The sequence below is a fragment of the Heterodontus francisci genome, chromosome 2, assembly GCF_036365525.1.
Source record: "Heterodontus francisci isolate sHetFra1 chromosome 2, sHetFra1.hap1, whole genome shotgun sequence".
In the NCBI taxonomy this organism is placed as follows: Eukaryota; Metazoa; Chordata; class Chondrichthyes; order Heterodontiformes; family Heterodontidae; genus Heterodontus; species Heterodontus francisci.
Window position 1 is genome coordinate 151552524 of NC_090372.1, and position 25823 is coordinate 151578346.

The 25823-nt window shown below is 43.4% G+C and overlaps 1 protein-coding gene across 1 annotated transcript in view; it reads left to right on the forward strand.

Annotated features, from left to right (window-relative positions):
* ctnnal1 (catenin (cadherin-associated protein), alpha-like 1) overlaps positions 1-25823 on the forward strand; it is a 412359-nt gene that overhangs the window by 233195 nt on the left and 153341 nt on the right. The gene's annotated exons all lie outside the window — the stretch shown is intronic.

Here is a 25823-nt window from a genome sequence, read left to right on the forward strand (position 1 = left end):
GGGTGATCTTCTTGATGATTGGCCCAAGAGCTCTCTTCATGCCATCATACATTCCTCTGATGTTTCCGGTGTCTGAGGCCAGCTGAATATGACTGCATAGGTGTTGCCAGTAGTCGTTTGCGCAACGCCTAGCTGTTCTTTGTGCAGTACTTCTGGCTGCTTTAAGTGCTGCGGATGTTAAATCGCTGGGGGCTTTCTTGTAGTTCAAAAGTGCAATGCGTTTAGCGGCTATGACAGGTTCCAGCTCTTCATTATGAGATTGAAACCAGTCTGCATTTCTCTTCGCACTTTTGCCGTAGGTGGTCAAAGCTGACTCATAGATGGCGTCTCTGATGTGGGCCCACTTGGTCTCAGCATCCCCTGTGGGAGTGTTTTGAAGGGCTGTTACAAGTGAATTTAGAAATTTTTGTAACAGCTGTGGGTGAGAAATTCTGCTCGTGTTGATGCGCGGGTGGCCCTTCTGCTTGGAATGATGCAACTTCTTTGGTCTGAGTCTAACCTTGCTGCACACCAGGGAGTGGTCGGTGTCGCAGTCCGCACTGTGGAAGCTGCGTGTGATTTGAACACTGTTTAAGGCGGCTCGCCTTGTGACAATGAGGTCTAGCTGGTGCCAACGACGTGATCTTGGGTGCCTCCATGAAACCTGGTGACAGGGTTTAGTGTGAAAGAACGAGTTGGTGATGCAGAGGTTATGATAGGTACACAACTCAAGCAGTCTCTGCCCGTTCTCATTCATCCTTCCAACGCCATAGCGCCCAAGGCAGGAGGGCCATGAGTCATGGTCGGCCCCAACCCTGGCATTAAAGTCCCCCAGCAGGAATAGGTGTTCGGTGTTGGGGATGCTGCTAATGATGTTATGGAGTTGTTCATAGAACTGGTCTTTAGCTTCAGGTGCGGAGCAGAGTGTTGGAGCATAGATGCTGAGTAGGTGTACTGGACCAGAGGTGGTGAGCAGTCGGATGGACAGTATGCGTTCCGAGCCATTTGAGGGAGGCTCTATCATGCTGAGCAAGGAGTTTCTGATGGCGAAGCCCACTCCATGCTGTCTTGGTTCTTCAGGATCCCTGCCCTGCCAGAAGAAGGTGTAGTCTTGCTATTTGCAAAATATTCCCTTATTGCCAGATTGATAACTAATTCTGATTCCATACTCATCATTAAATTTAGTACGATCTGTTCCCTTGTTGGTACTGAAACATATTGTTCTAGAAAACTGTCCCAAATAGATTCTAGAAATTCATCTCCTTTACTACTTGAGTTGTTCTGCTTCACCCAGCTTCTCTGGGAAATCTTCATTTTAAGTGAATAGGAAATGAAAACATTTTGATTTGCACCTGGTTGGTGAGTTTGACATTTTTTTTTCTGAATTTATTTTAACATTAAGCTTGCTTGGCTGACAGAATAAAACAAGAAGCCCTTGTTGTTGCATGGTACTGCTGATAACAGCTGAAAAACCCCTGGGCAGCTGCCTTCCAATATTTTACAGTCCACATCGAAATAAAAAGACAAGTTGTATTTTCTGTACTTAATCTTTACCTCACTGCAATGAAATGAAACGATGTGGCTATATAAAGGCTAAACTCCTACCCTGAAGCGTTCCCTTCTAACTACTGCAGACTTAAAACCTAATACACTATGGGAGAGAAACTGAACATCATTTCACCTGTTTTTCGTGTAAAATAAAGCATAGGGGACCAAATTAAACATTTTAATTGTGTTTGTTACCAAATTAGAAACAGTCAACTTTTAGATGTGCAGGATGCCTGCCTAAAAACAGGTGTCAGTCAGTTTGCACGTGAAAATCTGGGTCCTAAAGCCGATGTAAGATCCCAATTGAAATTCAAGTATAAATTGGTGGAGCTTGCACCATTAATTCTCAGCCTGGTTGTTCCAAACTTTGAGCTGTCCTTAAAGATTGCTCAGAAAATGACCAGGAAACATTTTACAACTTCAATTTCTGTGAAACCAGGAAGAGCAGGTGTACTCCTCTTAGCTGCAAAAGATACTGCTGGCCGCTGCACACCGGGATTCATTACTCCACTTTGACCCCTACCCACCCGCCCCTATCCGCTAACTGCAAGCTAACTGTGCTTTAGTACTGGTCAGATAGGTTAGTCCCAACAAATGAGCTATATCAGCATACCTGATTGACTCTCTAACTCTCCTGTTGAATGCATTCAGGCCCATGGCCAGATTACGATTGTGTCTCATTTGCAGTCAAGCCCAATTGCTTGGCCTATGTTTCAAGAGCTCCAGGAGGAATTATAAATGTTTGAGAGAAGTTCCCAGAGAAAATTAATGTGTCCATATAGTTATATATAATTAAGTGTCAAAAATAGAACAGAAAGTTGATTTTTTTTTTTGTGTTTGCAGCTATTTGACCTTTATTATTGAGCCATACTTATACAATGCTGGTGTTTGAGCTACATGATCGATGTTCAGGCCAATATACATAACTAGTATTTTCGAGCAAAGACTTTCCCCACTATGCTGAGCAGGGAGATTCCACGGTAGTTGTTGGAGTCACCGCGGTCACCTTTGGTTTTTAATAGAGGGTGATGATATTGGCATCGCGCATGTCCTGAGGTACTGCTCCCTCGTCCCAGCACAGGCAAAGCAGTTCATGTAGTGCTGAGAGTATAGCAGGCTTGGCACTCTTGATTATTTCAGGGGTAATGCTGTCCTTCCCAGGGGCTTTTCCGCTGGCTAGAGAATCAATGGCATCACTGAGTTCCGATTTTGTTGGCTGTATGTCCAGCTGATCCATCACTGGTAGAGGCTGGGCTGCATTGAGGGCAGTCTCAGTGACAACATTCTCCCTGGAGTACAGTTCTAGGTAGTGCTCAACCCAGTGCTCCATTTGTTTGCGTTGGTCAGTGATTATGTCCCCTGATTTAGATTTGAGGGGGGCGATCTTCTTGATGGTTGGTCCAAGAGCTCTCTTAATGCCATCATACATTCCTCTGATGTTTCCGGTATCTGAGGCCAGCTGAATATGACTGCATAGGTGTTGCCAGTAGTTGTTTGCGCAGCGCCTGGCTGTTCTTTGTGCAGTGCTTCTGGCTGCTTTAAGTGCTACCGATGTTAACTCGCTGGGGGCTTTCTTGTAGTTCAATAGTGCAATGCGCTTAGCGGCTATGACAGGTTCCAGCTCTTCATTATGAGATTGAAACCAGTCTGCATTTCTCTTCGCACTTTTGCCGTAGGTGGTCAAAGCTGACTCATAGATGGCGTCTCTGATGTGGGCCCACTTGGTCTCAGCATCCCCTGTGGGAGTGTTTTGAAGGGCTGTTACAAGTGAATTTAGAAATTTTTGTAACAGCTGTGGGTGAGAAATTCTGTTCGTGTTGATGCGCGGGTGGCCCTTCTGCTTGGAATGGTGCAACTTCTTTGGTCTGAGTCTAAGCTTGCTGCACACCAGGGAGTGGTCGGTGTCGCAGTCCACACTGTGGAAGCTGCATGTGATTTGAACGCTGTTTAAGGCGGCTCGCCTTGTGACAATGAGGTCGAGCTGGTGCCAACGAGGCGATCTTGGGTGCCTCCATGAAACCTGGTGACAGGGTTTAGTGTGAAAGAATGAGTTGGTGATGCAGAGGTTATGATAGGTACACAACTCAAGCAGTCTCTGCCCGTTATCATTCATCCTTCCAACGCCATAGCGCCCAAGGCAGGAGGGCCATGAGTCATGGTCGGCCCCAACCCTGGCATTAAAGTCCCCCAGCAGGAATAGGTGTTCGGTGTTGCGGATGCTGCTAATGATGTTATGGAGTTCCTCGTAGAACTGATCTTTAGCTTCAGGTGGGGAGCAGAGTGTTGGAGCATAGATGCTGAGTAGGTGTACTGGACCAGAGGTGGTGAGCAGTCGGATGGACAGTATGCGTTCCGAGCCATTTGAGGGAGGCTCTATCATGCTGAGCAAGGAGTTTCTGATGGTGAAGCCCACTCCATGCTGTCTTGGTTCTTCAGGATCCCTGCCCTGCCAGAAGAAGGTGTAGTCTTGCTCTGCTAGAGAGCCACTCGCGGGGAGGCGAGTCTCCTGAAGTGCTGCAATGTCTACATTGAGTCTACTGAGCTCGTTGTTAATGATGGCGGTCTTCCGAGAATCGTTGATTTGTGTAAGGTCTTCCGACAGGTCAGGACACATAGTTCTGATGTTACAGCTTGCAAAGCGAAGGGCTGGTACCTTCTTTCCTTTTTTCGTGTTGTTTGGTGTGGTGTTTCAGTCCACCTTTCGGGCAATGACCCTGAGCTCCAAGCACCTATTGAAGCAGGTAGACTGTGGCGGGACAGAACCTTATTGACCGGGGGCTGCCCGGTTTGAGGCGGGCGGTAGCTATCCAATGAGGTGCGATGACCTTTCCCACCGACAAAGGCGACCCGTGGCGCCCAGTTTCTATGCCAATTTATCTGGACTTATAACCAGTAACTGCTGCCTTCCGTGTGGTTTTAGTCGCTGTGAGGCAACTATGGAGTGACCTCTCCATGGCGCATGCCTGGGCAAATTTATGGAGGTTGAGAGTTGCCCAGTCGTCAAAACCCCCCTCTCGGCCTTTCTGGTGGGGTCCAAAGGAGTGCAGAGCACGACGTTTGGCACCGGTATGGCTGCAGGAACTGCCGTAAACATGCCAAAGGTGACACATGACCGCCTACGGGGTTCCGCACCGGATTTTCTGTTAGGGTTTACTCCCTTAGCATTGGTCTCTCCCGAGATGCCCACAAGGCAGTGGGGTTGTTAGGGCCCCTACACAGGTGTAGGATGACGCCCTAAACAGACTCCAGAAGCTGGCCGAGCGCATCTACCCTGAGGCACAGTGTGGCTTTCGTGCAGAGAGATCGACCGTTGACATGCTGTTCTCCCTTCGTCAGATACAGGAGAAATGCCGCGAACAACAGATGCCCCTCTACATTGATTTCATTGATCTCACCAAAGCCTTTGACCTCGTCTGCAGACGTGGTCTCTTCAGACTACTAGAAAAGATTGGATGTCCACCAAAGCTACTAAGTATCATCACCTCATTCCATGACAATATGAAAGGCACAATTCAACATGGTGGCTCCTCATCAGACCCCTTTCCTATCCTGAGTGGTGTGAAACAGGGCTGTGTTCTCGCACCCGCACTTTTTGGGATTTCTTCTCCCTGCTGCTTTCACATGCGTTCAAGTCCTCTGAAGAAGGAATTTTCCTCCACACAAGATCAGGGGGCAGGTTGTTCAACCTTGCCCATCTAAGAGCGAAGTCCAAAGTACGGAAAGTCCTCATCAGGGAACTCCTCTTTGCTGACGATGCTGCTTTAACATCTCACACTGAAGAGTGCCTGCAGAGTCTCATCGACAGGTTTGCGGCTGCCTGCAATGAATTTGGTCTAACCATCAGCCTCAAGAAAACGAACGTCATGGGGCAGGACGTCAGACATGCTCCATCCATCAATATTGGCGACCACGCTCTGGAAGTGGTTCAAGAGTTCACCTACCTAGGCTCAACTATCACCAGTAACCTGTCTCTAGATCCAGAAATCAACAAGCGCATGGGTAAGGCTTCCACTGCTATGTCCAGACTGGCCAAGAGAGTGTGGGAAAATGGTGCACTGACACGGAACACAAAAGTCCGAGTGTATCAGGCCTGTGTCCTCAGTACCTTGCTCTATGGCAGCGAGGCCTGGACAACGTATGTCAGCCAAGAGCGACGTCTCAATTCATTCCATCTCCACTGCCTCCGGAGAATACTTGGCATCAGGTGTCAGGACCGTATCTCCAACACAGAAGTCCTCGAGGCGGCCAACATCCCCAGCTTGTACACCCTACTGAGTCAGCGGCGCTTGAGATGGCTTGGCCATGAGAGCCACATGGAAGATGGCAGGATCCCCAAAGACACATTGTACAGCGAGCTCGCCACTGGCATCAGACCCACCGGCCGTCCATGTCTCTGCTTTAAAGACGTCTGCAAACGCGACATGAAATCCTGTGACATTGATCACAAGTCGTGGGAGTCAGTTGCCAGCGTTCGCCAGAGCTGGCGGGCAGCCATAAAGACAGGGCTAAAATGTGGCGAGTCGAAGAGACTTAGTAGTTGGTAGGAAAAAAGACAGAGGCGCAAGGGGAGAGCCAACTGTGCAACAGCCCCGACAAACAAATTTCTCTGCAGCACCTGTGGAAGAGCCTGTCACTCTAGAATTGGCCTTTATAGCCACTCCAGGCGCTGCTCCACAAACCACTGACCACCTCCAGGCGCGTATCCATTGTCTCTCGAGATAAGGAGGCCCAAAAGAACGAGAAATTTCATTGTATAGCGTACTCTGCCATGCATACTAGATATGATTTCTGATTAATTTTTATCTTTTCGGATGACAACACCTTCCTGTTCAAGATCTTGTATCCATACCTTCTTTCTTTCCTTTAGCTGAGGTAAGTTTCTGGTACGAAATCTTTTGTTGTAATTGTGAGCTTGTTGGTTCATGTAGTACTTCTCTCTATCTTGAATTTTTTGGTCATCTTTGACGTCAAGCCCTGCAAGTAGTTTTCTTGGAAAAATGGGATGTTGGGTTTTTATCTTGCTCCCCACCAACAGCTCAGAAAGTGATAATCCACCTCACAACTGAGCAGATCGATAGTTAATCAATGTAGTTGGAAGATTTTTGTTCTTCAACAGCGCCTTTGTGGTTCTTATTCCTCTTTCGGCCTTGCCATTCAACTGAGGACATTGTTGTAAACGTGAGATGTTCAAATTCCCATTTTCTTGCAAATTGTGTGAAGTATCCATTTGTGAACTGAGGTCCATTGTCTGACACGACTTCATCAGGGATATTATGTGTTGCAAAGATCGCCTGAAAGTTTCGGATAACCGATTCTGTTGTAGTTGAGTGCAACCGTTTCACTTCAATCCATCATGAGAAATAATCGATCATGATTATTTAGGATTTTCTATTATGCGTAAATAAATCCATCCCTAGCCATTCCAGGATCTGGTTGGAAATTTTGTTGTAATCAGAGGTTCTCTCTGTTCCAGTCTATGTATTGCACATACTTGGCAGTTCAGGACCATTTTTTCTATCTTTTCGGATGATCCTGGCAACCACACAGAGCCCGTGCTCTGCACTTCATTATGCCCATGTGGCCCTGATGTAGACATTGCAAGATATCCGATCTGAGTGAATTTGGAATGACTAGTCTTGTCATTATACACCAGCAAGTCGTTGATGATTGTGAAGTGTTTTCAGAATTCATAGAAAGTTTTCATGATCTTACCAATAGGACATTATTGAGGCCAACCCTGTGAGCAGTATTGATGTATATGAGTACATTCTTCTTCGTGTTTTTGGGCGTGTCAAATTTCTTGCAGTTTCTGTATACTTGCCAGCCACTGTCGTGCAGTATATTGTGAATATGACACTATCTCGTCCACAAAGTTCACATCCTATTGAGTCGAATGGTCTACTGTTGCTCTTGATAGTGCATCAGTGGAAGTTTGCATCTTACCCTGAACATATATGGTCTCATACGTGTAGTCTGCTTGAAGGTCACTGTTTGACTTCATTCACCTTTGAATAGATGTAGGTCTATGCATGTTTTTCTGTTTAACAGGGAAAATTCTTGGTTTTTCAAAACGTATAGGGTTTCTATAATCTGTCTTCCTTTATATTGTAGAGTTCCTTGAAGTGTACATGTCACCTTCAGTTGGATCCCCCCTGGACCATACAACTGTGTGTCCGCAGGTTGTAAGCAATGTCTCGTCAACTGTGGCTTTTGGTCTGACAGAACTGTGACACTTGTACCTATGTCCAATTTGAAATCAGTGATATGTCCATTGACATAGATGTCTGCTGTCCAAAATCCTTGATTGGAGTAGTTAATTTCCCCTAGTTTATCTTTCCACTAGAAGTTGTTCCACCTCATTCACCGCTCTATGTTTGAAGGCTTTTTGTTTTATACATTTGACAGAAAACGTCTTGCTCTGCACAGTTTTCCACAGTGGCCTGTCTTTTTGCAATTAAAGCATTTAGCTTTATTAGCAGAACACTGATCACATCTGTGGGTCTTCCTGGCTCCACAGTGCTGGCATGGTTTCACGGTGTCTTGCACCCTCTCACCTGTGTGTATCATCTTATCTGGAAATAGCTTTTCCATCCTGGGCTTCAGGAATGGAACTGTCATCGGATTTTTTCTGATCCAAGGTGTCTCTTCAGGCCTCAGAGTAGCTCGGTTTTGTCTTCGGACTTCTGCTTGTCACACCATCTTTCTTGAATATGAGGTCACCTTTGGACTGCAAGATGTCTGACAAGGACTTGTCAGCTAGTTCCACTACTGTTCGGTCCATGATCAACTCAGACTTCAGTTCTCCATACTCTCATCCCTCAGCCAATCTACAAATTATTAATGAAAACATCCATGGATTTGCCTATCTTCTGTACTCTAATTAAATCTTGCTCTTCCCAAGGTCGTCTTCTTTCTCAAAATAAAATATTTGTCGAACGCTTGTAAAACATCTTCAAATTTGTCTGAAGCTTCATTTATGCCTTGCCTCACAATCATGTCATCAGCAGTGGCACCCACGGTGTATAAAAGATAATTAACTTGCTCAGCCTCTGATTTAGTGTGTAGCTGAGGAGCTGTTCTAAATCTTAGAAATCTTTTTCTCCACATTGACCAACTCTGTATCTGATTGGGTCCTTCCCAATTCTGGAAGCATTCAGGCATCATATGTTTTGAACCCATTCTTTGCTAGACTTTTTAAATTTAGGGTGCTCTCCTTTCTTTAAGAAATTGGTTTTTCTTTTATGCTTGCTTGCCTTAATGGAGGTGTCTCGGCTCTTTTCGGGAGTTCCTATGCTTTTTGGAGATTTCACGCTCTTCACCCTCATGATCAGTCCGAGTACAGGATTTGTTTTTTTCCTCTTTTTTTTTCTTTCTGTGAACAGTGCTATCAGAAAATTATTGCAACCTTTTCAAAAGGCTTCTTACCTGAGCCCCAGCAGTCGGTGCCATGACTCGCCCGTTCACTGAATTCTTCTTGCAGATCACCACGCTTCTGTGATTCAGCCTGTATTTCTGTGCACTGACACCCTCGTTGTCCATGTCAGAGCAGCTGCAGAGTGCTTCACAGCCTCTTCTGCAGGTAAGCAGTTTTATTCAGTCTTTAGGCTCTACTGTACCAGCAAGTATTTTTTTTAAAAAATTCTTTGGTTGTTTACCACTGCTACCATATTGTGTATTGTAATAATGTAGATCGAGTGTTGTCTAAAGAAGTCTCAGGTTCTTTGTAAGGCTAAAGAGTAACTCATTTATTATATATACAGATATAACTATTTACACTCTCCACAAGCCTGTCCAAACAGCACACCTTGTGCTGCTTCTAGCTTCTTCTCAGCCTAATACCCATGTGACTATTACATCATCACTACAGTGGGAGGGTTTACTTTCACTGTCTAAAACATTAACTCTTTCAGGCCCTTATACTACATATAGCTTCACCTTGTATTTCCACACGGCTACTGTTGAGATCATACATTATGTTGAAAAGACGTTTTACTTGCAAGCAACCATGTAAGCCTTGGTCAGTTGCTAAGAAGCAACATGGCAGTTATCCATTTTTTAATGGAGAGGGGTGTGTATGTGTATTTGAGAGACAGATTAGTTTCCCCATTTCACATGCATCACACACTGCCTCTCATAGTAACACAATTGAGATCAGAATCTCAATGGATTAGAGGGAAGAGCATGAAATTACAATCCTGCACTCAGTGCCACTCTGCTGCTCGCACCTTAGTTGCATTTTTAAGTCACCAAATCAGCTTTGGCTTTTAGAGTCCTAGACTAGAATCTTACAGCAGAGTCCATTGTGCTTGTGCCAGCTCTTTGAAAGAGCTGTCCAATTTAGTCCCACATGTCATAACCCTGCAAATTAGTCCTCTTCAAGTACATGTCAATTGCCTTTTGAAAGTTCCTATGAAATCTCCTTCCACCACCAAGTGCTTTCCAGATCTTAACTATCCTCTGTGTTATAAATTTTCTTATTTCCCCTCCAGTTCTTTTGCCAATTATTTTAAATCTATGACCTCTGGTTATGGACCCACTCGCCAGAGGAAACAGTTGCTCCCTACATGCTCTATCAAAACTTCTCACAATTTGGAAAACCTCCATTAGGTCTTTCCTTAACCTTCTGCGCTGGCGCAGTGGTTAGCACCACAGCCTCACAGCTCCAGCGACCCGGGTTCAGTTCTGGGTACTGCCTGTGTGGAGTTTGCAAGTTCTCCCTGTGTCTGCGTGGGTTTCCGCCGGGTGCTCCGGTTTCCTCCCACCTCCAAAAGACTTGCAGGTTGATAGGTAAATTGGCCATTGTAAATTGCCCCTAGTGTAGGTAAGAGGTAGGAGAATGGTGGGGATGTGGTAGAGAATATGGGATTAGTGTAGGATTAGTATAAATGGGTGGTTGTTGGTCGGCACAGACTCGGTGGGCCGAAGGGCCTGTTTCAGTGCTGTATCTCTAAATAAATAAGTAAATAAAAATAAATAAATTCTCCAATTTCTCAACCGAGCTGAAGTCCCTCATCCCTGGTATCATCCTTTTAAATCACCTCTGTACCTTCTCCAAAGCCTTGACAGCCTTTGTAAGTGTTCAGAATTGTACACAGAACTCCGGCTGAGGTGTAACCAGTGGCTTCCTTGTTTTTGTATTCAGTGCCCCTGTTTATGAAGCCAAGTATCAGATACAGTTCCTTAACTGCCTTATCAACTCACCCTGTCATCTTAAATGATTTGTGAATATGCACCACCCCCAGCCCTGCCCCTCCGTTCCTGCAACTCCTTCAAAATAATACCATTGAGATCTTCATGTTGTTCCTCCCAAAGTGCATCATTTCACCCTGATCTCTCTTAAATTGCATCTACCACGGGTCTGTCCATTTCAACAGTCTGCCTATGTTCCCCCAAAGTTTATAACCAAAAATGATAGATCCCCATAGATTCTGTAAAGCCACTCACTCCAATCACCAGTGCAGCTCATTAATAGTCAAGTATGTAATGTTCAATCATGAGGCAATGCAAATTCAGATTTCTCGTAAGCGTGATAAAGATTTGATGTCTGTGCTAGTTGCAGGAGTGTGAATCTGGAAGTAAAGCAAGTACTAATGCACAGATCATTTTAGCACAGGTTGGTTCTGATGTCTAAAATCTATTTAACAGCATGAATGAAATACAAGTACTAATTAATACTAAGACGCACTTGCACTCTTGCTCTTCCAGGCCCCATGAAGGAAGCTTTATTTAAAAGTTTGCCTAATTTATGGCTTCCCGACAGGTTCTTCTGGCAGGGGGACCACAATGGGCACCCAGCATCAGCAGTCTAGCATCCAAAGTCAAAACCAGCAATGTTAAAATCGATGGGGAATGGAGCCACTTCAGTTTAACTGCCCTCAGCTCTCCAATCCCATTGATCGGGGAATTAGGTTTGCCCCTCGCATGTTTTACTAGGAATACATCGAAGTTACAGAATGGAAACAGATAACTTGACCCAGCCAGTCTGTGGGGTTAAGCTCCATTCAAACAAATAGTTCTGACCACCTTCACCCACCCTGGTTCCCATATCCCTTTAACCCATTTTCCTTCATCCATCTATCAAATGATCAATCTGACAGTGCTGCATTTAATGTCCTATTCATCTGTACCCGAATCCCTCGACATTTGCCCAGCAATGAACCCACTTCCATTCTGAGTGTTATTACTGATTTATTTTTTAAAAACAAAATGCATCACCTCACAGTTGCTAAGATTGAATTCCATCTGCCACTTGTTTTGCTGTATTTGTGATGTTCCTCATTGGTTTTAGTTTTCACACCGTGAGTAACAGTTCCCTCATAATCATAGCTGGCAGTTGTAGTGATCTGCATTATACTTTTATAAAGATTTTAGTTTTCGTACAGTAGAAAACCTTTTTTTTTTAAAGATCGGATAGAGCTTCTTGCTTACTTGCTCAGATTTAGAATTTGTGGATACAGAGTTAACATCATCTCCCACTGTTCATTATAGTGCAGATACATGTGAACATATGAACTAGAACAAAGAATAAAGAACAGTACAGCACAGGAACAGGCCATTCGGCCCTCCAAGCCTGCGCCGATCTTGATGCCTGCTGAAACTAACACCTTCTGCACTTCCGGGGCCCATATCCCTCTATTTCCTTCCTAATCGTATATTTGTCAAGATGTCTCTTAAACGTCGCTATCGTATCTGCTTCCACCACCTCCCCTGGCAGCAAGTTCCAGACACTCACCACCCTCTGTGTAAAAAAAAAAAACTTGCCTCGCACATCCCCTCTAAACTTTGCCCCTCGCACCTTAAACCTATGTCCCCTAGTAACTGACTCTTCCACCCTGGGAAAAAGCTACTGACTATCCACTCTGTCCATGCCGCTCATAACTTTGTAAACCTCTATCATGTCGCCCCTCCACCTCCGTCGTTCCAGTGAAAACAATTCGAGTTTTTCCAACCTCTTCTCATAGCTAATGCCCTCCAGACCAGGCAACATCCTGGTAAACCGCCTCTGTACCCTTTCCAAAGCCTCCACGTCCTTCTGGTAGTGTGGCGACCAGAATTGCACGCAATATTCTAAGTGTGGCCTAACTAAGGTTCTGTACAGCTGCAACATGACTTACCAATTTTTATACTCTGTGCTCCGACCGATGAAGGCAAGCATGCCATATGCCTTCTTGACTACCTTATCTACCTGCGTTGCCAATTTCAGTGACCTGTGGACCTGTACGCCCACATCTCCCTGCCTGTCAATACTCCTAAGGGTTCTGCCATTTACTGTATACCTCCCACCTGCATTAGACCTTCCAAAATGCATTACCTCACATTTGTCCGGATTAAACTCCATCTGCCATTTCTCCGCTCAAGTCTCCAACCGATCTATATCCTGCTGTATCCTCCGACAATCCTCATCATTATCCGCAACTCCACCAACCTTTGTGTCGTCCGCAAACTTACTAATCAGACCAGCTACATTTTCCTCCAAATCATTTATATATACTACAAACAGCAAAGGTCCCAGCACTGATCCCTGCGGAACACCACTAGTCACATCCCTCCATTCAGAAAAACACCCATCCACTGTTACCCTCTGTCTTCTGTGACTGAGTCAGTTCTGTATCCATCTTGCCAGCTCACCTCTGATCCCGTGTGACTTCACCTTTTGCACCAGTCTGCCATGCGGGACCTTGTCAAAGGCTTTACTAAAGTCCATATAGACAACATCCACCGCCCTTCCCTCATCAATCATCTTCGTCATTTCCTCAAAAGACTCAATCAAATTAGTAAGACACGACCTCCCCTTCACAAAACCATGCTGTCTCTTGCTAATAAGTTCGTTTGTTTCCAAATGGGAGTAAATCCTGTCCCGAAGGATCCTCTCTAATAGTTTCCCTACCACTGACGTAAGGCTCACCGGCCTATAATTTCCTGGATTATCCTTGCTGCCCTTCTTAAACAAAGGAACAACAAGGAGCAGGAGTAGGCCCTCTGCACCACGAGCCTGCTCTGCCATTTAATAAGATCATGGCATCTGATTGTAACCTCAACTCCACATTCCTGCTTACACCCGATAACCTTTCACTCCCTTGCTTATCAAGAATCTATCTATCAGGACACCCGATCCCTCTGCATCTCAGAGCTCTGCCATCTCTCACCATTTAGATAATATGCTTTTTAAAAAAATTCTTCCTGCCAAAATGGACAATTTCACATTTTCTACTCCATTTTCCAGATCGTTGCCCACTCACTTAACCTATCTATATCCCTTTGTAGCCTCCTTATGTCCTCTTCATAAAATATTTTCCTACCTGTCTTTGTGTCATCAGCAAATTTAGCAACCATACCTTCAGTCCCTTCATCCAAGTCATTTATATAAATTGTAAAAAGTTGAGGCTCCAGCATTGATCCGTGTGGCACACTCCTCGTTACATCTTGCCAACCAGAAAATGACCCATTTATGCCTACTCTCTGTTTCCTGACAAAATGTTACCCCCTACACCATGAACTTTTATTTTCTGCAATAACCTTTGATGTGGAACCTTGTCAAATTCCTTCTGGAAATATAAGTACAGTACATCCATCGGTTCCCCTTTATCCACTGCACATGCTACTTCTTCTAAGAACTCCAATAAATTGGTTAAACATGATTTCCCTTTCACAAAACCATGTTGACTCTGCCTAATTACCTTGATTTTTTCTAAGTGCCCTGCTATAACATCTTTAATAATACCTTCTAACATTTTCCCTATAACAGATGTTAAGCTAACTGGCCTGAAGTTTCCTGCTTTCTGTCTCCCTCCCTTTTTGAATAAAGAATAAACATTTGCTATTTTTCAATCTAATGGAACCTTCCCCGAATCTAGGGAATTTTGGAAAATCAAAACCAACGTATCAACTATCTCACTAGTCACTTCTTTTGAGACACGAGGATGAAGTCCATCAGGAACTGGAGACTTGTCAGCCTGCAGCTCCAGCACTTTGCTCAATACCACTTCCCTGGTGATTGTAATTTTCTTAAGTTTCTGCCTTCCTTCCATTTCCTGATTTACAGCTATTTTGGGGATGTTACTTTTACCCTCTATGCAAAATATGTGTTCAATTCATCTACCATCTCCTTATTTTCCCTTATTAATTCCCCAGACTCACTTTCTATAGGACCAACAGTCACTTTGTAACTCTTTTCTTTTTTAAATATGTATTTTTATCTGTCTTTATATTTCTAGCTAGCTTTCTCTCGTACTCTAATTTTTCCCTCCTTATTATTCTTTTAGTTGTTCTTTGCTGCGTTTTATATTCTGTCCAATCTTCCGACCTGCCACACATCTTTGCACAATTTTATGCGTTTTCTTTAAGTTTGATACTATCTTTAACTTTTTCAGTTAACTACGGATGGTGGGTCCTCCTCTTGGAATTTTTCTTTCTCATTGAAATGTATCTATTCTGAAATATCCCCTTAAATGTCTGCCACTGCATCTCTATTGACCTATCCCTTAACCTAATTTACCAGTTCACTTTAGCTAGCTCTACTTTCATGCCCTCATAATTGCCCTTATTTAAGTTTAAAATACTAGTCTTAGACCCACTCTTCTCTCCCTTAAACTGAATGTAAAATTCAAGCTGCCTCAGAGCGTCATCACTATGAGGTCATTAATTAATCTGATCTCATTGGACAATACCAGGTCTAGAATAGCCAGCTCTCTAGTTGGCTCCAGAACGTGCTGTTCTAAGAAACTTACCCGAAAACATTCTATGAACTCCTTATCTAGGCTACCTTTGCCCATCTGATTTTTCCAATCTATAAGTAGATTAAAATCCCCCATGATTCTCGCCGTACCATTCAGACAAGCACCCATTATTTCTTCCTTCATATCCCATCCTTCCGTGTGGTTACTGTTAGGGGGCCTGTACATCACTCCCACAAGTAACTTCTTGCCATTATCATTTCTCAACTCTACCCAAACTGCTTCTATATCCTAAAATAAAAGCAAAATACTGTGGATGCTGGAAATCTGAAATAAAAGAAATGCTGGAATCACTCAGCAGGTCTGGCAGCATCTGTGGAAAGAGAAGCAGAGTTAACGTTTCGGGTCAGTGACCCTTCATCGGAACCTGATGAAGGGTCACTGACCCGAAACGTTAACTCTGCTTCTCTTTCCACAGATGCTGCCAGACCTGCTGAGTGATTCCAGCATTTCTTGTTTTTATGCTTCTATATCCTGGTTTCCTGAACTTAGGTCATCCCTCTCTATTGTGCTAATACCATTATTAATTAACAGAGTCACCCCTCCATCTTTTCCTAGCATCCTGTCCTTCCTAAATGTCATGTACCATTCATTATTCAGGTACCAATCTATGCCATCCTGCAGCCATGTCGCTGTAATGACTATCAGATCATACTTATTTATTTCTATTTGCACTATCAGTTCATCTGTTTTGTTTTGAATGCTACGTGCATTCAGATATAGAGCCTTTAGTTTTGTCCTTTTATTACTTTTGTAATCTCTAGTCTTGTCTGCTGATTTACTCTTAGATTTGTACTCTCTGTCCCTTCCTGTCACGGTATGTTTATCTTTTGCCATATTAATACCTTTCTCCCTTTCCTTGTCCCTAATCTTCCCAAATTTGATCCCTTGACCCCACTATTTAGTTTAAAACTCTCTCTTCTTCCTTAGTTATACGACACGCATATGCTAAAAAGGACTCTCCATTAATTGTTGCATCGCTGTCTGTATGGCATTTTGTCATTGAGGCAATGCTCTCTTGATTTTTGCAGTGAACAGCTGGATTGCTGAACTAACTGAGATTTAAACTATTTAATTTCCTGTTTAGCTGCTTGAGCAGTATGAACTGCTCATTATTACAGCTACTCTGATTCAATGCTTCCCTGTTTTCATTGAAGCCAATTGGCTATACATTCAATTCCCCTGTTTTAAAATGGTGCATATTGTCGTCTTGGCAGTGAGTCACTAATTAAGTAGACAAAAGTCATCTGTCTGTTAAGATGAGTAAATTATAGTGATTGATATATTAACTAAATGAAAGGGGGAGGAGATAAATCCTAACTATTAAATGTGATCATCTAGGTAATGTTCTTCCCTTTAAAATGAAGCAAAGCTCCAATATAGGCATAACTGGCTTAGATTCCCCTCTTATCACACATATGGATTGTATTCGTCACTCCACAGCCTGCTCCTGTGCATGACCTGTAACCGAGCTAAAGCTCTGTTTTTCTGCTTACACACCTCACTTTTCATAGATGTTGAGTGGTACCTTGAGGTGAGTAGCCAATTTGGAATTTCCTTCCCCCTCCCCTCCCCACTGTTTTTTTACAACTGAACTCTGAACCAGACATCTAAAGCAAGTTGGAGACCAATGTAACATATAATAACCAACTGTGAATTACCACTGGATAAAAGTGTTTCCATCACAATTACTAACCTTACAATAAGGAGTTTCTTGTATATTTACTTAACTAAATGAAATCAGACATATATATACACACAATATATGTAAATGGCTGGAAAAGATCAAAACAGAGCTTGAGGGTTCCCCTCCAAGCCCTGAAGGTGATCAGACAAGTTTCAGAAGACCACAGTGACAGCCCTAATACCCTGATTACCTTTTATACACTTGATGAGTTAGGTGTTTATGGAATTAAATAGAATTTACAGGACAGAAAGAAGCCATTTGATCCAACAATTTATACTCCACATCAGCCTTTTCCCACTGTTCCCACTTTCTTCTATTCCCTTCTCTCTCATCTTTTTGACTGCATCAATGTTATCTGCTTCAGCCACTCCAATGGCAGTGTTCCAACTGACACTTTTTGTACTAAAAAAAAATCCGAATATATTTATGCCCATTTGTTCTGGACTCACTGATAAATGGAAACAGTTTCTCTACATCGGTCGAATCGAACCATTTCTTAATTTTAAGGACCTCTATCAGGCCTCCACTTGGTGCGGTCTAACCGAGGTTCTAGCTTTCTAAGTCACATCAGAGGACATCAAGAGTCAACAGTATAGGGCTGGAGTTTGTGTTGGAGGCTGGGCTCCCGGTGAGGGCCAAAAAGACAGGGCAACTCCACCTCCGCATTTTTGTGCCGCTCACCCTGGAGCCATCATCCTGTCTTTTTAAATCAAAGTTTCAGGATCCTTTAAAGATGGGAATCCTGCCTCCAAGAATTGCCAGCCAATCAGAAGGTTGGCAGCGCCACCAGGAGTCGTGGCCATTGCCGGTACTGCAGAGACCTCAGACCTTAGACCCAGGCCCAGAGTTGGAACAGCAGACCCAAGGTGAGTGAGGCGGGGTTGCTGGGGCCAGTCGAGAAGACCTTGGTGTGGGGCTGTGGTCGTGTGCTCCAGGGGGAGTGGGCTCTCTGGGGTAACTGCTTCCCAGTGGGGCTCCTCCTTGGGCTGTGGTCCACGGAGGAATGACCCTCACCCCCTCCCAAGCCCGCAGGGAGGGTGCCTTATTTTACAAGGTGACCTCCCCAGGTGGCAAAGGCCCCCCTTGCTGCTGGTAAGATCCCAGTGGCAGTGGGAAGAGACCCTTAATTGGCCGTTAATAGATCACTTATTGGCCTCTGGGCGGGAGGCTGTCAGCGACCTATCCCAACCCCGGAAAGATCGCTTGGCGCCAAACCCTCCAATCCCCCACCCCCGTCACCTGTCGCGATACCCTGTGCCCTTCTGACCCCACCTCAGGGGGCCACACAAAATCCTGGCCATAGTTTGGAACTGGAGTCACACCTTGGACAGACAAACTAATTGGTCTTTTATGACAGTCTGGAAGCTTTCATGATATTTTCCGGTGCTGGCTTTTTAAGTCAGGTTACTCCAAATTTCAGTGCATTGATCTTAAGTGTTTGTGCAGTTCATTTGATTGGCATTAATCTTCTTATTTCCTGACAGAGCAGCCTAAATATGACCTATACCATGTACTTTACTTAGAAATTCACTTATGCTCCTAATAAAAATTGTGTCAAGTTTCTTGCCCCCACTTAAGTTAGAAGATTTAGGACAGTGGATTAAATTTACCATTGATATATTCCTTGAAATTTTAACAATTGTGATGACTAGATACTTTCAAAATAAATTGTATTTTTTAGTTCCAGAGATCAACCTAATGACCAGAAAGTTTCCCCCAAAAATGCAAGTTGTTATCTTTCTTACTGATTAGTTATTTCTGTATCTATGGCCTAAGTTGAATCAGTCTTCATAATCATTGTTTGTGGATTAAATTAATTAAAATATTGCACAAGTCCACATCTAATAAGCCTTTAAAGATCCTCAGATATTACACATAAGTATTTCCTATATGTAGTGAAACACTTGATTCTCAGTTTAACATAGCAATTTGTCATCTCGCTTAATTGTTTGCATGCATTCATGACAAAAACTAGCCACTTCTTATAACCTGAGTACAATAAATCTTCTGAAGTATACATAACAGAAATGTTGATTTACAAAATTCGTATTGCAGTTATGAACAGAAATCATAGTAAATCTGACTGAGAAAATCATAGTTTAATACAGTTCTCTGATATTTCATGCAAAAATGAAATTAGCTTCTGTTTTTATTTGTGGGAAGCAGCATTTTGGTCCACTAATTTATCTAAAAAGAGAGACTTGTTTAATGTTTGAGGCTGGATTTGGCCATAAATCTAGGTAGCAAACATTAGATTCAGAGAACTGGTCTTGATGCATCATTCTAATTTTTTTTGTCTTTTGATAAATGTTTAGTTTTCAATTTACACAATTCAGTCAGGTTACTAAAAAACTGACAAAGCTATATGTTGTGTAAACGTTTAGTTCAATGAATTGTAAGAGTACGATCGCATTTATAGAACTTTCCAGTAAAATTGGACAAGTTGGTAATTTACAGCAAATGACAGATTTTCTGTTCTAGGGAGCTTGAATGAATTAAAATGAAATGACTTGCCTAGCTGAGCCTGACATCAAAAATATTCTTTAGTGCTCACAGGACTTGTGTTCATTAGTTGTGAACTATTTATATTAATAATTTCACCACGAATAATATGCAGATAATCATTCGTGTTGATTATATATGTATTTTGTTTGCAAATTGAGTTGTATTTGCTTTTACTTCTCTCCTTTTCCTTTCCAATTCAAGTTTACAGGAAACAACAATTTGAAGTCTTCCCACCACTAGTTCAAACATCGCCATAGAATTGTGATTTATTAAAAACCTTTTGTCAATTTTTTCCCAAACTAAGTATGTTTTAAAAACTAGGTGTTAATGCAGCTTTGTAAATTTGGGGTAAATTAGCTTGCGTTCCTGTGCTTGACAATTCCAGGGAGCTGAAATAATATTTATCATTTAAAAATGACAGAATAATTAAGGAACCTTGGGTTAATAACTGCTTGTGTATCTATATTTATTCAGTTCCTTCAAGCTGTCACTTAGTAATTCCTCAGAATTTGTTACCACATTAATATAAGTGCTAGCTGTTCACTCAAACGACCAGTTAAAAATGAATAGCAAAATAGTTCTTTTTAAATGGTTCCTCGTTGAGAGATAACGACCAATATATTTTTGCTTTTGCTTTAGTTTAAGTCAGAGGTGTAAGTCATGTTTTTGCACCCAATTTTTTTGAGATCAGTTCTTCAGATAGCTTCAGGTGTAGGAAGCGCAATTGTGGGAGTGGGAAATTGAGTGGAAGAGAAATTTAAATGATGGGAGCAATTGAAGAGAAATGTCAAAACAAGGTGACAGAAATTCTTAATTGTTTGGTGTGCCCGAAAAGGCATTTTCTCAACCCATTATTGGCCTTTTCCAAGGCTGAAAGTACAGTGGACTAAGAATACAGGACAGAAAGGAATGGGGAGAAAATCAAAGGTGCAGACAAGTAATGGAGCAATTCAACACTTGATCTTCTATTGGTGCTGCATGAAATAGTTGTGAAGAAACTCATTCACTACGCCTCTTCAAGACACCATCCCCAAAGGTCCGCATTGCAGCATGCCTGCATGGAGGTTCAGCGAAGTTACAGGCCACAGCTGATAACCTTAAGCTTCAAGTATCCTCATAGCATTTAGCATAGCACTACATCTGTGTTGATCCAAACGCTGAGCAGACAGGTGTTCATGGCCAGTGCAAGTCAGATGAGGCATAATCTGGCAAAGTGATTGTTGGCATCTTGGTAGATGTGGCTAATCAGGCTTTGTAGGCTTTTGATAAACCCCATATGTCTCCTTTACAGTATCATTGAAAACACAACATAACTCTGAGGAAGCACTCAGCGTTACTGTTACGAAAGCAAAATACTACTGATGTTGGAAATCTGAAATACTCAGCATGTCAGGCAGCATCTGTGGAGAGAGAAACTGAGTTGGTTTTCAGGTTGCTGACCTATTGTCAGAACTGGAAAAGATGGAGATGTAACAGGTTTTCAACAAGTACAGAGGCAGGGAAAGGGGGGAGGGGAGGAAAGAACAAAAGGAAAGTTTGTAATAGTGTGGAAGGCATGAAAGATGAAATTATAAAAGAAATGATCATGCAAGGCAGAAAGAGATGGTAATATGATAAGTGAAGAATAAAAGACGGGTCCAGAAGAGATGGAAATGGGAATAGCAGAATCATTAGTAACAGATGCTATCCGGAAAAAAATGGGAGCAGAGGTTATGTTTACGACCAGGTGAGAAGGGTGTCTAGGGGTCTTTTTTAGCCTTCACCTGGTCTTATTGTAACAGGATTTTGTTTTTTAAACACACCATGTTTTGTGCCCCCCCTTGATGAATCCTTGTTCACCACTTTCCAATTATAAGGCAAAGAAATGAGCACAAACAGGCCATCTTAAGTTTAAAGAAGAAAAGTGAAATTTATTAAAACTTAAACTTTAACTCTAATTCAGTTAACGCCTATGGATACACGCCACGCCCCACGCTAGCATGCATATGCAATACGCACATGCAAATAGAGACAGAAAAAAGCAGAAGAAAAAATAAAGTTGAGAGGTTTGAGGCAATATGAGAAGTTTCTCAATACTGTGCTTCAAGCTCACTGCAAGTCCTTTTGTGGGTAATTCTTGCTTTTCGTTGGGATCCAGTATTCTTCTTAAACCTTGTTCACAGTAGGAGACTTTTCTCTTTTGAGGTTCATGTGTCTTCAATGGGTTTTCAGTTCCGTGAGAAAGAGATGAGCAGACAGGAGAGAGATGTCCTCAGTCCAGGAGTCAAGAGCTTTCTGAGTTTTAAAACTCTGTGGCAAGTTCAAATTCAAAAAACTCCAACAGCCAGTCAGTCATGTGACTAAACTGGTCTGACCACGCCTTCTGTGTATTGGGGGAGCAGGGACTGGTTCCTTTGCTCCAACACTGTCTGCTAGTATGCAAAAATGGTCTTTCCGGCATGGGGCCTGGCAATTCCTTGTGATAGGCCCTCTTTTCTTCCCAGCAACAATTTTGTTTTAATGTTCATGTGGTGAAATATGAGAGCCTCATTCTTGGCAGGTGGGGGTCTGCATGACATTATGATCTGAAATTGTTCAGTCTGGAAGGCTGTAAAATACCCAGTTGAAAGATGAGGTACTGTTCCCCGAGCTTATATTGAGCTTCTTTAGAACAGTGTAGGAGGCTGAGAGAGGAAAAAAGTGGGAGTGGGGCAAGGAATTAAAATGATGGGCGACCGGAAGCTCAAGTTCACGACCAGAAGCTCAGGGTCATGCAAAGTGAACAGAGGTGTTCCCATATCTGTCACACAATCTGTGTTTGGCATCCTCAATGTAGAGGAGACCACGTTGTAAGCAGTGAATACAGTATACTAATTTGAAAGAGGTACGAGTAAATTGCTGTTTCACATAGGAGTGTTTGGGGCTGTGTTCAGTGGAAAGGGAAGAGAAAAAGGGTAGGTTTTACGACCCTGCGCTTGCATGGGAAGCTGCTGTAGGAAGGGGAGGGGTTGCTGGGGTTGATTGAAGAGTAGACCAGAGTGTAATGGAGGGAACTGTCCCTTTGACATGGTGAAAGAGGAAGGAAGAGGGGAGGATGCTTGGTGGTGGCATTGCGCTGGAGATGGCAGAAATGATGGACTATTGAGTATGGAGGCTGGTGGGGTGGGAAGATGAGTACAAGGAAAACCCTGATGTGCTTCTGGGAAGGAGGGGGAAGAGGTGAAAAATGGAATGGACATCAGCGAGGGTCTTGTTAACAATGAAGAGGGGAAACCTTGGTTGAGGCCAGAGGGAAACACATCGGAAGCATTGGTATGGAATGTAACGGTCAGGAAAGATGTGAAGGATACGGAGAAACTCAGAACAGATTAGAGTCCTTCCAGGAAGTGAGGTGTGAGAGAGTGTAGTCAAGGTAGCTATGGGAGTCACTGGGCTTATAATGAATATTAGTTGATAGTCTATTCTCAGAAAGGGAGACAGACAAGTCAAGGAAGAGAAGGAAAGAATCAGGTGGACCATGTGAAGGAGAGGGAAGGTTGGAAATTGGAAACAAAGTTGATAAAATTTTCCAGTAGTGGGTGGGAGCAGGAGACAGCACCAACACAGTCATCAAAGTACCAGAAGAGGTGAGCAAGGGGACCTGAGTAGGACTGGAAGAAACATATCCCACAAAAAGCCTGACCTAGCTGGGACCCATAGAGTCCCCATAGCAACACCTTTTATTTGGAGGAAGTGAGTGGCATCAAAGGAGAAGTTGGTCAGTGTGAGAAAAAGTTCACCCAAGCGGTGGAGGATGGGGACTGGTTGGGCCTTCTTTCAAGAAAGAAGTGGGCAACCCTTAGGCTGTCCTCTGTTTCAAAGCTGTCATGGTTTGGAGTTCTGTTTCATTCTTTGCCTCTTCTGATGCCATGTTTTCACTATTCCCTCTCAAATGATCAGTCCTCAGCAAAGGCTTAAGCTTCATCCCCTTACTCCCCCACCTCAATGAATTTCGAGCTCAGCATGATGCTGAACTCTTCTATCATCGCCTTCACCTCCGCGTCCATCGCTTTGGCCAGAAGTCTTGCCCCACACAGTAGGCCCTTTGTCCCATCTTCAGAACATGGCAGAGATTGAGATTGGAAGGATGGATGGGACTAGAGGAAAGTGAAAGGGAAGATGAATCGAGAGGTGTTGGTATCCAAGGTTTGTTGAAGCTAGCAATCCTTGACACTGAAAAGGAAGAAAACCTATTTTTTCTTAAAGTGCTGGATGAGGTGAAAGATGAAGTGGGACTGTGGACCAGGACAGCTTTGAGCTAGATTTCGGCCTGAGGGCTGTCCGCTTCTTCCTTGAACGGAGGTCCAACCTGTCTCTATCCCCCAACACCCTTCTCTCCTGGCTGACCTTGTTCTCACATTGAACTTCTCCTTCAACTCCATGCATTTCCCCCAAATAAAGAGTGTTGCTATGGGGACCCCATGGGTCCTAGCTATGCCTGCTTTTTTGTGGGATATGTGGAATATTCTTTCTTCCAGTCCTACTCGGGTCACTCCCTCACTTCTTTTTCCCATACATTTATGTCTGTATCAGTGCCGTTTCCTTCTCTTGCCCTGAACTGGAAGATTTCATCAACTTTGCTTCCTATTTCCATCCCTCTCTTTTCTCCAATTCTTCCCACCCCTTTCTCGACTTGTGTGTCTCCATTTCTGGGTGTAGGCTACCTACGAGCTTCCACTGTAAGCCACTGACTCCCACAGCTATCTAGACTCCATTTCCTCACACCTTGTTCCCTGTAAGTACTGTATTCCATTCTCCCAGTTTCTCCTCCATCACATATGTTGTGACAATACCCATTTCCATACCAATGCTTTCAGTATGTCTTCCTTCACCCCCAATCCAAGATTTTCCTCCAGCTTGGTTGACAGGGCCCTTGCATTTGTATGTTCAATTTCTCACACTTCTGTCTCACCCCTTCCCCTCCTTCCCAGAGACATGATGGTGTTTCCCTTGTCCTCACCTTCCAATCCTTCACGTTCAACAGGTATCCTGCACCATTTCCGCCACGTCCAGTGTGATGCCACCATTAAACAGGTTGCCGCTCCCCTTCCAGCCTTTCAAAGGGACCATTTCCTCTGCGATACCCTGGTCAACTCCTCAATCATCCCCAACACGACGGCATCTTCCAATGCAAGTGCAGAAGATGTAACACCTGCCCTTTTACCTCCTCCCTTCCCACCGCTCAGGGCCTCAAACAATCCTTCCAAGTGGATCAGCGATTTACTTGTACGTTCAGTTTATTTTAATGTATTCACTGCTCACGATGCGTTCTCCTCTATATTGGGAGACCCAATGCAGATTGAGTGACCGTTTTGTAGAAAACCTCGGTTCAGTTTGCAAGCGTGACCTCTAGTTTCCAGTTTCTGTTGTTTTTAATTCTCTGCACACTCTCACTCTAACCTTGGCCTACTACACTGATCTAATGAAGCTCAACATAAGCTTGGGGAATAGCACCTCATCTTTCGATTCGGCACTTTCCAGCCTTCCAGATTCAACTTGCCGTTCAACAATTTCAGATCATAACCTCTGCCCCCATTTATTTGGACATCAGCTGATGGTAATGATTCTGCTGTTTCCTTTTACACCTCCTCTAGACCCATCTTTTGTTTCTTCACCTGTCCCATTACCATCTCCTTTTGCCTTGCACCATCATCCCTTTTGTTCTTTAATCTCTCTTGCCTTCCAACCTAACGCAGACCTTCCCTTTTGTTCTTCCCACCACCTGCTCCAACCTTTCCCTGGCTTTGTACTTCCTTAAAACCTCTGCCGTTTTTTTCATTTCTGACGATAACCTGAAACATAAACTCTATTTTTCTCTCCTTGGATGCCTGACTTGGTCAGTATTTCTAGCATTTTCTGTTTTTAGTTCAACATTACTATTAGCCAGGCATTGGGATATTCCCTTTGGAAAGAGGATCTTCCACCTACATTAATCTGCCAAAGCAAAGCATCCTCACCTTGGCAGATCCAGGAATTTGTATGCTGGTGGTTAGGAACAGAGCGTTTGCTTATCTGCTTATCAGCTTTTCTCTTACCCCTCTCCCGCCCCCGAGGCACTCCTATATTTTTGAACATGTTAGATAGAGGGATTCCCATTCGTGCCAGTCATAGTGCTAGCAGCAAAAGTAAATGTAGATAAACTGACACAAACTTTCAGGTGAGCCTAAATCCCGCCATGGGAAAAAAAGTGAAGAAAAATATTTAACGCAACGCTGAAGGGAATCTGGCACTTTATCTTTTCCGTAATCTCTATATACTTACTGCAACTTAGTAACTCTGACTGCCCAGTTCGCATGGGTATGTTTAATATCTGATATTCTGCAAATCAGATTGGTGGGGAATAGCATGCAGTG